The sequence below is a fragment of the Gadus macrocephalus genome, chromosome 21, assembly GCF_031168955.1.
Source record: "Gadus macrocephalus chromosome 21, ASM3116895v1".
Taxonomy (NCBI): Eukaryota; Metazoa; Chordata; class Actinopteri; order Gadiformes; family Gadidae; genus Gadus; species Gadus macrocephalus.
This window is the reverse complement of record NC_082402.1, coordinates 19,402,822-19,419,040: the sequence shown is the minus strand read 5'-3', so window position 1 is coordinate 19,419,040 and position 16,219 is coordinate 19,402,822. Positions and strand designations below refer to the sequence as shown.

At 48.2% G+C, this 16,219-nt stretch overlaps 1 protein-coding gene across 2 annotated transcripts in view; it reads right to left on the bottom strand.

Moving 5' to 3' along the window:
• The window catches only part of LOC132449982 (NACHT, LRR and PYD domains-containing protein 12-like), a 182,311-nt gene that overhangs the window by 58,265 nt on the left and 107,827 nt on the right, over positions 1-16,219 (bottom strand). The gene's annotated exons all lie outside the window — the stretch shown is intronic.

Sequence of the window (16,219 nt, the reverse complement as noted above, 5' to 3'; positions counted from 1 at the left end):
AAAGAGGCCTATAACCATCAGGGGTGTTAGGGTAATACTGTCAACGTTAATGTCAAGAGACCATTAGGTTTAGCCTGAGAGTGACCTGTTGCTCTCCCCCCACTATTAACACCTCTCCTATGCAAATCGCGGTTGCATTTCAAACACCGAAATCACACATTAATAATTTCACATTTAGACCAGCCTTTATATCACAATTACACTAATGCGTTTTTCACGATTTACCAGCAGCACTCCCCATACGTATGAATGGGAAGCGCGACGCTCCGTACTTTCAACAATTCGTTTTACTTATTTATAATTCGAAATTCGTCCCAGCCTTTATACCACATACACACTATGGTCTACTCTATAGAATATAACCGAGTCGTCTGTTCGCATTTTTATGCATTTTTCACGATTTACCAGCAGCACTCGTTGAGAAGGCTAACCGTCGCGCAATGCGTTTGAATGGGAAGCGGGAAGCTCCGTACTTTCAACAATTCGTTTTACTTATTTATAATTCGAAATTCGTCCTTTATACCAGTGATTCTTAACCATAGGGCCGCGAAAAACTTTCAGTTTTGCCGGTGGGAAGGCTGTGTTGTCTGAGATAAGCAGTGGAGTAGTAGGTGGTGGCAGATCGGCAGTAAGACTGGTTAACAATGAGCGAAGTGTAGTGATAGATGAGGGACTAAGGCGTCTGCCGTACCTTTGGCGGGCCCACCTAAGAGCTCTATCCAGGGCCTCCTCACTAAATGGGCTCAGGGTCAAGGGGAAATCCTCTCGGATTCTTCCATACTGCTTTTGTAAGATCCTTAAATTGTTATTCAACCAGTCAATTGTATTGTTCTTGATTTCAGTTAAAACAATATAGTCCGGTGCCGCCGGTTTGATGAAGGCTGTGAGGTAAGCTACCTTTCTAGCCATCCCCAGTGGGGGGATCCCTGTAATGAGGGCTTCCGACAGAATCTCTGTGTGGTGGATCGATTGTAGAAGTTTAAAATATGTTTTGCTTAATAAAAACTCTGAATTGCTTGATGTGTGTGTCCCAACTAGGGTTGAGCACCGAAACTCGGTTCCAGTAGGGAACCGGTTCCGACATAAACGGTTGTAACGAGATCGAATAAGAACGCACATTTCGGTTCCTCATAACGGTGCCTGGCGTTTTTTAACGCCCCCTGCCCCGCCCCCATGGTGTTGCGGCGTCAACTTGCGTTAGTGCTGGGCGCTATACCGGTTCAGACTGAATAACGGTGTGTATTTTCGTTAGGATATGATTTTTTTTATATACCGCCATACCGGTGTATTTGATTACACAACGTTCGGAACGCAGCGCTGCGCGACACTGTTTCAGACGGGACCCTTTTCAATGTTGCGCTAAACACGCATGGTACGACTACGACTTTCTTTATAGGTCCATGACTGCGAGGCGTGGTATTTCAGGCCAACTGGTAAAAGAGTGTGTCAAGGCTTTCAAACATATAAACCATAAAGCCTATGGGCTCCTCGAGACTCGGGACGGACTTGTCAACGCGCTGCGGCATCGCAGCGCGTTGACGATCGGCAGGTTGTAGTGGGTGAACGTGAATGAACGTGTGTGTGTGTGTGTGTGTGTGTGTGTGTGTGTGTGTGTGTGTGTTGCGAGCGAATGTAATTTTAAATTAACAAACAAACAAACTCAAAGCCGATGCATGCATCCAAAACTTTCTGTTCAAAACCAAATAAACAGAAAGTTTCAATCAAAAACAGTCGTTATTCGCTTCAAATACTTTTACTCTTTAAAAGTTGGGAATTAATACAGCGCGGTACCGAGCGGTTGAAAACAATGTTGGCGTCTCCTGTGGCTGCCTTGCGCACCTGAGTTATGTTACTTAATATGACTTTGGCAATAATGTTGCGCCATGATGCGTGCCTGCCTGCTTTCAGCAAGTAATTAATATTATTATTATTATTATTATTACTCATAACAAGTCGTGCATGTATGCAAGTGTGTGCAGTTTCGTTTTTTTAAGTACCGGTTCGAGAACCGTTTTAGCACCGGAACCGTTTGAAAAGTACCGAGTAGGCACCGGTATCGGATAAAACCCAAACGATACCCATCCCTAGTCCCAACAGGAGTAACCTTGGAAGGAAGCGGCTTCTGTGGTACTGTGTTGTAGGTACCCAATAGGCTAAATCTGTTTTTATAAGAGTTAGCCATTTTAAAGGGGGACCCAGACTAATTCAAAAGAAAAAGAAACGCGGGGAAGGGGTTGGAGTTTAAAAAAAGAAAAGAAAAAGGGAAAACAGAAGTAAAATGCAAAACAAACTATAATAAGGTTAAACCGCAATTCGCATTGAAAAAAAGATTTACTAGAACAGATGTAGTTATGGTTATGCAGCTGTGAGTCAGATCGTAGAGTAAACTAAAAATAAGAAATGAAAATAAAAAATGTAAGGGAATGAACTATGCAAAACCAAAAAGGAAAAAGTCAATGGTAGAGGGTTGGTGGGATGTGGTTGGTCCGATAGGCTGGTGAATTGTCTTAGCTGGGAGGTAGATTGTGTTCAGGTCAGGAAACAAGATGTTGCTGATCGTCTGGTAGGCTGGTGGTAAGCTGGTTGTGGGCTGGTGGTAGTTCCCAATAAGTGACCATAGAATGGTTCAAGGGAGGGGGGGGCGGGTGGAGTTGGGCCGGTTGGTTGTAGATGTTGTGTCGGTCTTCAGTGTACACACATACATATATATGTATATATATGCACACACATATCAAACCCATACTCTCTTCTGTATTGAAAAAAAGCCTTAATGTTGGAATGGCATTGTTCGGGGAAGGCAGGAGTGTGTCCCAGTTGTTTCTCTGTGCGTGTTTTATCTTCTCACAGTCTTGCAGTGTGTACACACTTTTGAAAAAACTGAACTGAACACACAGATGTTGGGGTACTCACCGCCCAATAGACCACCAGAAAAAAAGGAGAAGGTCTGAACAACCTAACTTCATGCCGTGGACCAGATTGAGTAAGTATATTCCAGAAGCAGTTAAAAAAGTAAATATTTATTGGATCTAGAAACAATAAACTAAAAAAGGTTGCACACCAACAAAGGTTAGGGTTAGGGTTAGGACATTTTGATCTGTTCTTTCTTTTTTCAGAAGCCTTTTTTCCGGGTCGCGTAGCTACGGACAAGAAGGGACTCGCCCCCAGTACCTTGGCATGCCCGATGGGCCTCCTGGTGGGCGTGTCTGGTGACGCCGTCCGCGGGCGGGTCAAAGGTCAGCCGGGCGCGGGTGGAGCCAAGGGGAGTGACGGCGGGGGCAGCGTCCCGACGAGCGGAGGTCTCGGCAAACGCACAGGGGGGTGTCGTAGTCGTACGAAGGGGCGTGGCGAGGGGCTGGAGGAGAGACGACCCGGAAGGGGTCACTCCACGGCAGCGGCAGGGCAGGAGAAGGCCGTGAGCCTTTCTTTGAGGTGCTGACGTGGCGTGTGGGCCCCCTGGTGGGCGTGTCCGGGGCGACGCCATCCGCCGGGATGTCGAGGGCCAGCCGGGCGTGGGCGGAGCCAAGGGGGGACGCACGGGCTGACCAGAGGGGCGTGGCGTGGGTCCAGCGCCGGGGCTTGGCGGAGGTGAGCGCCGTCCTCTGTGGCGCGGCCGGAGGGGGTCTCGAGCCTGCAGGGGGAGGGGGGGAGGGGGGGAGGAGGGAGGGGGAGGAGGGGGAGGAGGGGAGGGGAGGGGACCCCCCCCGGGGAGATGGGTCGCGGGGGACCCAGTCACGTCTATGTGGGTGCATGACTGACGCGTATGTGCGTCTAGCTGTAGGCGCGAGTCTATCGGGTGGTAGACTGACCAGAGAGGGGATGTCCGATGGGTCCCGGGCCTGCGGTGGCGTCAGCCGCGCTGGACCAGGGTCCAGTCGTCGTGGTGGCTCGGAACAGGCATATCCAACGGTTCGTTTTATTTAAAAAAGTGATCGGGAGGTTCTAAGAAATGCGAGTGTGGTCCGGTAAGAATCCGTTTTTATTGACTTCTTACCGTTGGGCAAAGTACGACGTTTCGTCACTATTGTGACTTCATCAGGTACATAAAATAGCAACAACAAACCGTGAATATGTCCGTACAAATACAAAAAAACGAAAAACGAGCCGTGGTGACAGTGATAGTTGTTGACGAGCACACACACACAGAGTTCCACTGCGCAGACAGGCAAGGGGGAGGGAGAGGAACTGGTTCGTGACATGCGCAGAAGTGACCACGGCAACCCGGGAGGCGGGAGGGCCAATCAGGTGCCAGGCTGGATCAACACTTCCGCACGGTGACAATAGGTGATGACAGCCAACAGAGGACGCCAAACAAACCGATAACATGTGGTATGCTGACTGTACGGGGAAGCACACACAAAACACGAATTACGCGAGTCAAACAATGTAAACGATCGTACCGACAGGACATAAACAAATACATTGGACGGGGCGGGTGAATAAAAAACGATAAACAACAATAAAAGACAATAAACGTAATTCAATGAGGGGATAAAGGGGCAAATAAACCAATAGAAGGTATGGAATAAAGTACGAGCGTCCCAATGAAAGTGCGTCACGCTTCATCATTCCAAGATGGATACCCGGAAGCGGGGGGACCAATCAGACGCCAGGCCAGGTAAACAAGCCTGAACGGCTGCAAACATTCACAGTGGTGAGGGGATAAATGAAAAATAATAAACGGATAAATGAATAGATAAATGAATAGAAACTAATGGAAACAACCGAGAGGCAGACGCACACACACACACACGCACGAGTGGTGCGGGGTCAAGCCAAACGGGGGGGACCTGAGAACGGTGGTGAGGGGGACCAGAAGGGGAACATGGTAAGGGTCAGGGTCACAACGGGGTCAGGGGTCAGAGCCCGGGGAGGAGGACGGTCAGGGTTAGGGCCAGGGAGGGGGACGGTCAGGGTTAGGGCCAGGGAGGGGGACGGTCAGGGTTAGGGACAGATGAGTGAGTGGTTAAGGTAAGGGCCAGGAGAGGGAGGGGTTAAGGTAAGGGCCAGGAGAGGGAGGGGTTAGGGTGGACGGTGAAAGGGCGAGGGGCCGTGCGCAAGGGACGAGGCGAGGGGCACGTCTCAGAAGGAGAGAGAGGGATGGGGGGCACACGAAAACAACAAATACCTACGGCTCGGGGAGGGACACACGGGACCACACGGGAGAAAACAAAACACAACCACAATATACAAGAACCTTAAAATGTATAAAGGGTGAACAGGTGATGGGCAACAACAATAACACACCCAACAACACAAATCATGAGCCCTATAGGGCAACGATACGGCTGAGGGCGGTGTAGTGTTTGTTGAGGACGGTCTGGCCGGACTCGCGTGCCCAGGTGTTGGTGGGGAGGGAAGAAGATCAGGAGAGTCGATAGGAGGCACTGGCGGGTTAGGGTTAGGGTTGGGGTTAGGTTCAAGATTAAATGGCATCATCACACAACTCACCTGGATCCCCAACCCAACCCCACACTGGTGATGACGTCCTGGGGGCATGCTACGGAGAGTTCTCGTTGATGAGCCCCTCAGCAGTGGAGCAGCCGAACAAGGCTTCCTGGTAAGTGATGCAAGCCTCCTGGCGGTGCTGGCACGTCTGGAGAACATGCACGTGTGCGTAATCGGCGTGACGACGTCCGCGGGCGGGTCAAAGGTCATCCGGGACCTTCTCGCGTTGCTGACGCGTTTCGTGGACCTCCTGGTGGGCGTGTCCAGGATGGCGCTGTCAGCCGGAGGGTTGAAGGTCAGCCGGACGCGGGTGGAGCCAAGGGGGGTGCCGACGGGGACAGAGGTAGGCGTCGTCCTCTGCGGCAGGGGCGCGGCCGGAGGGGGTCTCGAGCCTGCAGCAGGGCGTCCGCGTGTCCTGGCGGAGGCGGTGGCCGTACTGGCGAGCGGCCCAGGAGGCAGCCACATCAAAGTTGCGCCGCCAGGCAGGGTCCGCAGGGCAGGAGAGGTCGCTCACCTTCTGGGCCACCGTAGCCCTGTAGTGGTCCCGCAGGAGGATGGTGGTGGTGTGTCCCCAGTTGCGAGCGTTGCCATCAATGAAGCCAAGGGTCGCGGCGTTGGGGACAGCAGGGCGGATGCGGATGGAGGCCGTCAAGGAGGCGGTGAGCCTGGCGATGATGGGGAGAGGGTCCGGGCCGGAGGCGTTGTCCAGGTGGTGGGCCGCCTTGATGGCCGCGAGGATGAGGCGGTTCTTGAGCGCGAAGTCCGGGTCATCGGAACGGGGGAAGTCCGTAGTTACAGACTCTCAGAGGTCATTCGTTATTTGATTGTCCTTGTTGGACCGTATGTAGGCAATGCTACACAAAGGAGCCGTGCATTTACTGTTGCGCAGTGTGTCTGTGTTTCAAGTTCAATGGTGGCCCCACGCGTTCAACGTACATTAACCTTGGATAGTCAAGCGCCGTGTTGTCCATTATCCCTTACATAACCGCTATGTCAGTGACACAATTAGGCCTAGGCTTTTTGTATTCTACAAATTCATATTATAGCTGTGAGAATTGTTAAGAAAAATCCCCTCCATAGTCGCCCTGGAGTCACAGGCCGACAGTCTCCTGCAAGAATCAGGGAAACCTATTATAGGACATTCATCCCAAAAATTAAACATTTAGATGAATACGTGATACTTTGTTTTGATAGTTATATACCTCTGATTGGAGATTGATTGTCGGCGGCTCCTCCAAAATAATGTTTGTACCTTTAACTAAAAATGACACAATTAATTTACACTCAATCATTTCACATTTGATTAGCATGACAATTATTTATGTCCATTGCCAATACATGAATACATACTCATTACAAACGCCTTGGAAGTCGAGGCAGTGGGGTCAGAGGTCATCCCCCCTTCCACCATCATCGGCCGACCTTCGTTATTAATTGGCGAGAGCCAGCTCCTCCGAGGTGGTGAAGGGTGGTGGAGCGGTCCCCCTCCCAGTCGTATTAATTTGGGTTTTCTTTTTATTTGCTACAGGTAATCAACATGTGACTAAAGGTTGGAGCCTATGGTCATTGCAAATCATAGGCTAGATTCACCTGAAATTATTCAAATGGATGCTTACAACTTCCCGCATTGAATAATATTTTAATATTTATTTTTGACTCGGCCCCATGTTCGTAGGAGCGTGCTGGCAACACATCTATGGGGATAAAAGGCATGATGATGCATGATATTTTTCAGACAATATGCAGAATCTTTTCACTTTCGAATTAACACGGTCGGCTATTTTTTGCCAGCACGCCACCCTAGCCATATTATGGGCAACCGTGTTCCCCTTGGCTGTGATTTGAACTTTGAATTCCTCGTAGGAGTTCATAATAATACACTGCTCGCCTTGGGTGAAATACACCGCTCTCGATCGATTAATTTTGCATAAGAGAGAGTCAAATGACGCGAGAAACGCCCCTTTTGTGAACGCGCATTGAACCTAAAGCGGAAAACCTGGTTCAACTAATTGAATCTAAAGTGAGCGTCGTGGAACCATTTAACTCTGACTGCGAGTTGCGGCTGTCGAGCCAGGTTTCCCCAAGAAAGCCTGGGTATGTTCAGCGAGGTTCGTGGTATAACCCCAGGTCCCAGTCTAAACAATCAGGCTTGAACAGAGTGACACACAGACACACAGACACTTTAAAGGAGTTTTTCACCCGTTCCGTATCCTTGCTTGCCCCAACAAGTTTGTGCGGCGTTCTTGTTGTTTTGTTTCCGGTGTAGCTAGATCCGGTATGGTGTTGTAGTTTTTCTAATGTGACTAGTTGTTGCTAGACAGCAGGTGAAACAACTACAACGTTTGGCAAGCCAAAAGAGCGTTAATCGCGCGTTAAAAAAATGAACGCAGTTAAAATTGGTTTGCGTTAATGCTGTTAATAACGTTAAACTGCCAGCCCTAATAAAGACACACATATATAAACATGCGCGCATGCACAGACGCATATATAAACACACATACACAAACACATAGGCCTATACAGGAATACAAACACATATACACACACACACACACACGTATATGAACACAAACAAACAAACGTATATATGAACACACACACACTCACGTACATAGGAACACGCGCCACGTGCACATACACACCTTATTATAAACACTCAAATATACACACAGACACATGTACACCCGCACACGCATCTATGAACACACACACACACACACACACACACACACACACACACACACACGCAGATATGAACACACACACTTACTCAGATATGAACACACACACGCAGATGTGAACACACACACGCACGGACTACACACACAAGTATATATAAACACACACACACTGTTTTGGTGATTTATATTCATGTAGCCTACTCAACTATAATCCAAATGCTACATTTTCTTGGGCTTCTTAAAGTTGATCTTGATTAACCATGAAAGGAAGAGACTTTTAAGATCTTCCATCAGGTTAACTTAGCAGATTTTGCAAAGACTATATTTCTAATGTCAAATGTATTTGAATTATTGATTGATGGTCAATTTTAACATTTTTAGAATAGAAATAGAATAGAATAGAAAGCCTTTTATTTTTATATTCTTTGGACTCCCTTTATAATGGTTTTTATCAGACTGGTTTATAAAGTGTTGTTCTTTGTCTCCATAAAGAGAGAAGTGCCTCCAAGTGACTGTGGTTTGGGTTTAACGCTTAACTTTTGCTTCGTGAACGAGACTTCCTGTTCTCCCCCACAAGCTAGCGCAGTGGTTCTGCTTTCCTAGATGATGATGACGCACACACACACACACACACACACACACACACACACACACACACACACACACACACACACACACACACAGAGCAGGAGACGGAGAGAGAGAGAGAGAGAGAGAGAGAGAGAGAGAGAGAGAGAGAGAGAGAGAGAGAGAGAGAGAGAGAGAGAGAGAGAGAGAGAGAGAGAGAGAGAGAGAGAGAGAGAGAGAGAGAGGGAGAGGGAGGGAGAGAGAGAGAGAGAGAGAGAGAGAAGAGAGAGAGAGAGTGAGAGAGAGAGAGAGAGAGAGAGAGAGAGAGAGAGAGAGAGAGGGAGAGGGAGGGAGAGAGAGAGAGAGAGCGCAGACCTACCCAGAGACCATCTCTCCACTGCTGATGATCAACTCATTACTGGAGCCCCCCCCCCCCCTCCTCCCCTGCCAGAATTGCTGGGAGAGAGGAGAACGAGATCTCGCTGCAGAGGACAGCAAAATACTAAACCATGTACTTTTGTGTGTGTGTGGGTGTGTGTGTGTGGTTGTGTGTGTGTGTGTGTATGTGTGTGTGTGTGTGTGTGTGCGCTCGTGTTTAAAATGAAAGCCGACTCCACTGACACATAGAATAGAATAGAATAGAAATAGAATAGAAAGCCTTTTATTGTCATTGCACGAGTCAAGTACAACAACATTTTTAGTAAGCTTTCCCAATTGGTGCATTCGAGAAAATAAATAAATATATAAATAGAACAAGAACAACAGTATACCAAATAGAAATGTAAATAATGTAAAATAAATAATAAAGTAAAATAAAGTAAAGTACAATACAGCAGTGGGAGGTTAGGGGGGGGTCAGTCAGTCGGGGGTCAGTGCATGTGTGTGTTCAGGGTGGATACAGCTTTTGGGAAGAAGCTGTCTCTGAACCGTGAAGACCTGGTTCTGATGGACCTATAGCGCCTGCCAGAGGGCATCAGGTCGAACAGGTGAAAGCCAGGGTGGGAGCTGTCCTTTGTGATTCTCTCCGCTCTGCTTAGGCAGCGGGAGATGTATATGTCCTTCAGGGAGGGGAGGGGGCAGCCAGTGATCCTCTGTGCGGTGTTTACCACTCCCTGGAGTTTCTTCCGCTCTGCCTCAGTGCACTGTGAAAACCACACTGAGGTACAGAACGTCAGAAGACTCTCGATGGTGGAGCGCTAGAAGGTCACCAGCAGCTTCTCTTCCACGTTGTTCCTCCTGAGCACCCTGAGGAAGTGAAGCCGCTGCTGAGCCTTCTTGACGACCGCCGCTGTGTTGGCAGTCCAGGAGAGGCCAGCAGAGATCATGGTGCCCAGGAAGCGGAAGGTGTGGACTCTCTCTACACAGTCACCGTTGATGTAGAGGGAAGCCGGGTCTGCTCTGCTTTTCCTGAAGTCCAGGATGATCTCCTTAGTTTTTGTGATGTTCAATGCCAGGTTGTTGTCTGAACACCACGATGTTAACTTCAGGATCTCATCCCTGTAGGCAGACTCGTCTCCCTCTGAGATCAGTCCCACCACCGTTGTGTCGTCCGCGAACTTCACTATGATGTTTGGGGTGGGTGGGACTGCAGTCGAAGGTGTACAGAGAGTACAGGAGTGGGCTCAGCACACACCCCTGTGGAGAGCCTGTGCTGAGGGTGCGGGTGGAGGAGAAGTGGGGACCGAGTTTCACCTTCTGGGGTCGATTTGTGAGGAAGTCACTAATCCAGGAACAGGTGAGCGGGTCGAGACCCAGGGCTCGACCCGGGTCTCTATATATATATATATACAGTTTATATATATATATATATATATATATATATCTGATATGTATATATATATGTATATATACATATCAGATTCAGAATCAGAATCAGAAATACTTTATTGATCCCCGGGGGGAAATTGTTGTTCCAGGTGCTCCATACAATATAAATATAAATACCCTACAAGCTAACCCTACAAGCATAGAAGATAAGATAAGATTATGAATAAATAAATAGATAAATAAATAAATAAAATACAATAAAAATAAAATAAAAGTAAGAAGTGGACATCTCTTAGTTGGTATATATATATATATAAAGATTCTTATTTTACTTGATTAAGGAGGATGATGGTGGACATTTGGGTCAAAGGTCGGGTGGGTAGATGTTTTGGTTTGGTGCCACCTTAATATTCGTACACTTTAAAAAGGGGATTAGGATCTGCATTATGAGTATTAACTGAGCTCATAGACACATTGACATTGTACACATTCAGCATTGATTATGCCATAACGATGTTATCCTTTCAAAGTCCAGTCAGAGAAACTGCAGTGTAAATATTCCAACAAATGTGTGTGCTTCTTTGTGTGTGTGTGCATGCATGTACGTTAGAGCATGTGTTTATGATTGTGTGTGTGTAAGACATTTAAAGAGAGTGCCTTTTAGTTTCCGGCTCCGTTTAAAGGCCGCTTTAACATCCCATAAGGGGGGGGGGAATGTATGAAATCTTCTTCTACACACACACACACACACACAGCATGTGTGTGTGTGTGTGTGTGTGTGTGTGTGTGTGTGTGTGTGTGTCAAGAGTACGCTTTAGTGTGTGTGTGTGTCTGTGTGTGTGTGTGTGTGTGTGTATGTGTGTGTGTGTGTGTGTGTGTGTCAAGAGTACGGTTTGTGTGTGTGTGTGTGTGTCAAGAGTAGGCTTTAGTGAGTTTGTGTGTGTGTGTGTGTGTGTGTGTGTGTGTGTGTGTGTGTGTGTGTGTCAAGAGTACGCTTTAGTGAGTGTGTGTGTGTGTGTGTGTGTGTGTGTGTGTGTGTGTGTGTGTGTGTGTCTTAAGAGTACGCTTTAGTGTGTGTGTGTGTGTGTGTGTGTGTGTGTGTGTGTGTGCGTGTAAGTGCATGTGTGTGTGTGTGTGTGTGTCAAGACTAGGCTTTAGAGTGAGTGAGTGAGTGAGTGAGTGAGTGAGTGAGTGAGTGAGTGAGTGAGTGAGTGAGTGAGTGAGTGAGTGAGTGAGTGAGTGAGTGATTGTGTGTCTGTGTTTGTGTGTGCATCTGTGTCTGTTCAAGCATTTGTGTGTGTGTTTGTGTGTGCAAACATGTTGCAGTGTGAGTGTGTGCACAGACCTGAGCTGCCCCCCGGGACCCTCTCCAGGTGGTGGGGGTCCCGGGGGATGCCGTCCAGGTGGCGGTGGGACTCGGACCACATGCAGAGCTCGCTGGTGTTGGGGCCCCCAGGGGGACGGCCACCGCCACCCCCCCGCGCCGGGACCCCAGCCCCGTGGTCTGGGGGGGGGGGGGCCAACCAAGGATCTGTTAGGGGCTGACGTGGTCCCACGTCGACGCAGCCCAAGAGGGTCTACGGACCCCTCACGTCCTCGCGGACCCTCCTTGCGTCCACAGCAAGGGCCTGACGCGCGCCTCCCCGATACGTTAACCCTCCGTCGAGGCGACGCAGCAGCGAGGGCTGTGATTGGTCCACTCACTAAAAGCCGCCGCAGAACCATGCAGGTTCACGACTGCCTGGAAGCGTCTGCGGGTTCATCGTTGCGTCGATGTGGAACCATAATCAGCCCTTTAGCCGGTGGCTAATAAGCAATAGCATTGACCCCTCTCATGTAGGGGGCGGACGCAGAGACACTCAAAGCCCCGTACCCTGCAGGGCGAAGCACTCCTGGACGGAGAAGGGCACCCCCAGGAGGGGGGGGGGGGTCGGCCAGGACCTCCTCCCCTCCGGTCTCCTCCTCCATCATGTGACCACAGCCACAGCCCGACGAATTACAGTTTGCAATTCGTAAACACGGAGAAAGAGAGAGATTTGATTTAGATTTTTCAAAAACACCTTTTTTTACAATCAACCGAGAGTACAATACATCAGGAAATGTGCTATTTGTTCAGTCTTTAAAAAATGTTGGTTTATCCAACAAAATCCTGTGCAAAGTGCAACTCATCATTTTCAACAAAGCAAATAATATTATTGTAACACCGGCGCTGTTTAAAAGCATCTACATCCCCAAACGCCTTACAAAACGTATACTCCAGCCAGACTCTGGCTCTGAGATGAGATAAACAACGGTCTTGGGGAACAAACAGCCGTTACCGTTATCAAAGACATCCGACGACTCGTTGGAACAGCCAGAGCTAAAGCCCCTCAGGCCCGTTTCGTCTTTCCTCTCCTCTGTTTCCATCGAGCTATCCGTTCACCAGCTCCACTGCACTGAGGCCTTCAGCAGCTTTGTGAGAGACAGCATAGAGGAGGTGGACCCCCGATGCGGTCACCTTAAACAACGGTCTCTCCTTCAACTCCAGACGACCCAGGACAGCGTCCATTGGGCTCGGGGACGGGGGTTAGGGCTATGCTACCCATAACCCTAACCCTTACCCTCTTATTCATTGGAGGCTTCTTCTATGTGAAAGGATGGTATGGACGTGTGAATGGTTTTACTATGTCTTATTTATCTTTATTTATATTCCTATTTATTAATTCATTTCAACTATTTTGCACTTATCTGCCAGCACTTATCTTTACCCTGTGTGTTTTTAATACTTCTTGCATGATTTTACCATGTTTTATGCTTTTACCATGTTTTTTATATATATATGTATATGTGTGTGTGTGCAATTTTGGGGTTCCTTTATTTTTCACCCATGACTTCTACTGAGATTGCAGTGTGCTCCTTTTTATTCCTATATTTTGTATAAATGATTCACTATTAATGAGAGGATGTGTATGGATGGGTCTGGATGCGTGTGTGTGTGTGTGTGTGTGTGTGTGTGTGTGTGTGTGTGTGTGTGTGTGTGTGTGTGTGTGTGTGTGTGTGCGTGTGTGTGTGTGCGTGTGTCTCTCTTGTTTTGCCCTCTACCCCCAGCGCCTTGCCAGGGTTGACAGATAGTATAAACTCCTCTCCATCAAACCACGCAGACGAGAAGTTGCAGTTCACTCTTTATGGTGAGGTGAAGTAGGGTAAAACTGAGGAATGGAAGTACAGTATTTCAATATGAGAATGACAGAATGCTGTAAAATTAGCTTAGCTACTAAGTTAGCTTGCTAACGTAAGAATATCCATCCATCTAATTTGTTTACAAAGTTTCCTTAATCTTATTATACATCAAACCCCCTTAACATATCAATACAGATAACGTACCAACGATGCTTACAAAGGCCAACTTGAAACCAGAGGAGACGCAATTATGAAGACGAGTGTGAGTACCATGCTTTCCGAAGTGAATGTAGTGTAATGGAGTGCAAGGAATGCATATCAGAACGTGTTCCAGAAAAATACCAAAGTTCGCCAGTAGATGGCATCACAGGAACATCAATAGACTGAATTACACTGAAGACTGAATTACACAGGAGAAAACATACATGTAACAGAACACATGTGTTTATATATATATATATATATATATATATATATATATATATATATATATATATATATATATATATATATATATACTCCTATGCGTGTGTGTGCGGGCGGGGTCCTCAGATCCCCCCTTTTATTTACTCTGATGTACTTTTCATCCTTTCCAATAGAAGTGTGTTTCTATGGGCCCGTTGGCTGTGTCACCGTCAGCAGTTACCAGGGACCGTCCTGCCGTCGCCTCTACCCACCACGGGACCACCCCCCTCTCTGGCTACCCACCACGGGACCACCACCGTCACCGTCAGCTGGAGGCCTACCTACACCAATCGCACCAACACCACACAGCCACACTACCACGCACACAACAGACGCACGCTACCTCCCACACCTACATCCCGTTATAGACCCCCCAGCCTTCAGTATAGACCCCCCCACACCCACCATCACCACAATAGACCCACACACACATATCAAACCACAGAACACACCAGACCCACACCAACACACCCACACACACAACCACTCAGACCACAAAGACCACCTCCACCATCCACCCGTCCACTCCTCCCACCACCACCAACACACACCCGGTACATTGCACCAGATGGCCCAACCCGTGGAAAAGACAAAGTATATTTTAAAATACTCCAGGCCCTGCACCACAGGGACACAGCGGACAGAGCGGTGTCCACCGGGAACTCCCCAGGGGGATGTCACGACAGGTCCAAATGATCACACTTCATCAAACCCATCACCCACAGACACCACATCACAAAAACATAATGACAACACCAACACCTGGATGCACAATGACATGTTGATCCTAAAAGAACACTACACACACACAATAGACCAACTCACACAAACACCCCAGCCCACCAACACACTCTCACTTCAGACCGCTACCAACTGGGCACACAAGAGATTGGGCCACAGACTATTACCCACCACCTTACATCAACTAGAACACACACTACTCCATACACCGTCTGCCCCTCACTCACCACTCATTACCAACCCACACCCCCTCAACCTACTCCCCCCCTCCCCCATACCGACCAGTCCCCATACCACCCCACCTCGAGCCTGGACCTCCCCCTCACCGACACCTCCACAGCCCACACTCAGCCACACAGATCCCCCCCCCCCGCCTCCCTCTGCCTCCCCAACCAGCACCCACACACACCCTAGATCACTCTATTCAGGCCCACGTCAGTCAGAAATCCTCTCACCAGATGAACCTCCACCTCAGAGGACAGAGCAACAACCAACACACCACCATACACCACCCTCTCTCCAGAGTTCCCCCTCACTCCATCCACACACTTGCATCCAACCACTCCCACTCCCAACCTACGCCACTCAACAGCTACATAGTCACTGATCTCTGTATATTTTGATTTTGAGGTGTTGGTAGTACCATTTGTTTCTGTGTGCGATCTCGTAGCCTAGGCTGCCTAGAGAGACGCGGTTTTTTTTGACAGCCTGCTTATGGGACGGGCAGCTAGCGGATCGTGAGGAAGAAGCAGATTAATGTGATACTTTCTGTTTCATCAGAATCGCTGATACAACCTTTAATATGAATAAAATTAGGGCTATCAAATTAACGCGTTAATTTCGATTAATTAATCACAGAAAAAAAAAAAAAAAACATTAATCGCACTTCTATAGTGCCCTTTGACCCGGTGCGTCATTTGCGTTGAAACAAAATGGAGGCAGACGAGAAGACGCTACTCGGCCCCGTGCACGGAAAGTTCAAGTTTAAACTCCCGGACGGAACTGTAGACAGCAACACCGTTATCTGCAATCTCTGTAGTAAGGAATTTTCCTATCACCGGAGTTCATCAACCCTTAAATATCAACTCAACGCAAAACGTTTGGTAGCAAGCTCGCAGGTACGAGCTGCCACAGCCCCTGAAGCTGGCGCTAGCAGCCAGCTTCGTCAAGACACACTCGACTGAGATGCATTGAATCTTGAGTGAGATGGAAATTCTATTAATTTGATCTTAATATGTTAATGAAAGACATGTTTTAAATAAAAGAGACATTTATCTTTAAAGTCTATTATGTGAATTATTCATTGAATCACGAGGGAGACCGGAGGAGGGAGGGAGACGGGGGAGGAGGGGGAGACGGGGAAAGAGAGACAGAGAGAGACGGGGAGAGACGGG